We start from the raw sequence: 1,256 nt of genomic DNA on the forward strand, positions 1-1,256 counted from the left end.
TTTGACATGTATCAAATTGTACGTTTCTTGAAGAGGTTTAGTTATAGGTGATCCACGTCGACGGACAGCAGCTCACATTTCTTTGAGTCGCTATTGTCTAGTGGTTAGGACGTTACGTTGGGGCCGTGACAACCCCGGTTCAAATTTGGGTAGTAACTTTAATATGTATCACATTGTACGCTTCTTGAAGAGGTTTAGTCATAGGTGATCCACGTCGACCGACAACGGCTTATGCTTGTTTGAGTCGCTATTGTCTAGTGGTTAGGACGTTACGTTGTGGCCGTGCCTACCCCGGTTCAAATCCGGGTAGTGACTTTAGTATGCATCGAGTTGTACGCTTCTCGAAGGGGTTAAGTGATAGGTGATCCACGTCGACCGACAGCGGCTCATACTTCTTCGAGTCGCTATCGTCTAGTGGTTAGGACGTTACGTTGTGGCGGTGACAACCCCGGTTCAAATCCGGGTAGTGACTTTCATATGTATCAAATTGTACGCTTCTTGAAGAGATTTGGCGATAGGTGATCCATGTGGACCGACAACGGCCCACATTTTTGGGTCTTTATCGTCTAGTGGTTAGGACGTCACGTTGTGGCCGTGACAACCCCGGTTCAAATGCGGGTAGTGACTTTGACATGTATCAAATTGTACGCTTTTTGAAGAGGTTTAGCGATAGGTGATCCATGTGGACCGACAACGACCCACATTTTTGGGTCGCTATCGTCTAGTGGTTAGGACGTCACATTGTGGCCGTGACAACCCCGGTTCAAATCTGGGTAGTGACTTTGACATGTATCAAATTGTACGCTTCTTGAAGAGGTTTAGCGATAGGTGATCCATGTGGACCGACAACGGTCCGCATTTTTGAGTCGCTATCGTCTAGTGGTTAGGACGTCACGTTGTGGCCGTGACAACCCCGGTTCAAATCCGGGTAGTGACTTTGACATGTATCAAATTGTACGCTTCTTGAAGAGGTTTAGCGATAGGTGATCCATGTTGACCGACAACGGCCCACATTTTTGAGTCGCTATCGTCTAGTGGTTAGGACGTCACGTTGTGGCCGTGACAACCCCGGTTCAAATCCGGGTAGTGACTTTGACATGTATCAAATTGTACGCTTCTTGAAGAGGTTTAGCGATAGGTGATCCATGTGGACCGACAACGGCCCACATTTTTGAGTCGCTATCGTCTAGTGGTTAGGACGTCACGTTGTGACGTGACAACCCCGGTTCAGATTCAGGTAGTGACTTTGGTATGTA

The 1,256-nt window shown here is 47.7% G+C and overlaps 8 non-coding genes across 8 annotated transcripts; all 8 read left to right on the forward strand.

Moving 5' to 3' along the window:
* Window positions 1–86: 86 nt before the first annotated feature.
* Window positions 87–158, forward strand: Pmar_PMAR015740. Its single transcript has one exon. It is a non-coding gene; the product is annotated as a tRNA-Pro (tRNA).
* An 85-nt stretch (window positions 159–243) lies between these two features.
* On the forward strand, window positions 244–315 carry Pmar_PMAR015741. The gene has a single exon. It is a non-coding gene; the product is annotated as a tRNA-His (tRNA).
* An 85-nt stretch (window positions 316–400) lies between these two features.
* Window positions 401–472, forward strand: Pmar_PMAR015742. The gene has a single exon. It is a non-coding gene; the product is annotated as a tRNA-His (tRNA).
* Window positions 473–555: 83 nt separating this feature from the next.
* Window positions 556–627, forward strand: Pmar_PMAR015743. The gene has a single exon. It is a non-coding gene; the product is annotated as a tRNA-His (tRNA).
* Window positions 628–710: 83 nt separating this feature from the next.
* Window positions 711–782, forward strand: Pmar_PMAR015744. Its single transcript has one exon. It is a non-coding gene; the product is annotated as a tRNA-His (tRNA).
* Window positions 783–865: 83 nt separating this feature from the next.
* On the forward strand, window positions 866–937 carry Pmar_PMAR015745. Its single transcript has one exon. It is a non-coding gene; the product is annotated as a tRNA-His (tRNA).
* An 83-nt stretch (window positions 938–1,020) lies between these two features.
* Window positions 1,021–1,092, forward strand: Pmar_PMAR015746. Its single transcript has one exon. It is a non-coding gene; the product is annotated as a tRNA-His (tRNA).
* Window positions 1,093–1,175: 83 nt separating this feature from the next.
* Pmar_PMAR015747 lies at window positions 1,176–1,246 on the forward strand. Its single transcript has one exon. It is a non-coding gene; the product is annotated as a tRNA-OTHER (tRNA).
* The last annotated feature ends 10 nt before the right edge of the window (window positions 1,247–1,256 follow it).

Source organism: Perkinsus marinus (assembly GCF_000006405.1).
Source record: "Perkinsus marinus ATCC 50983 genomic scaffold scf_1104296955886, whole genome shotgun sequence".
Lineage (NCBI taxonomy): Eukaryota > Perkinsozoa > Perkinsida > Perkinsidae > Perkinsus > Perkinsus marinus.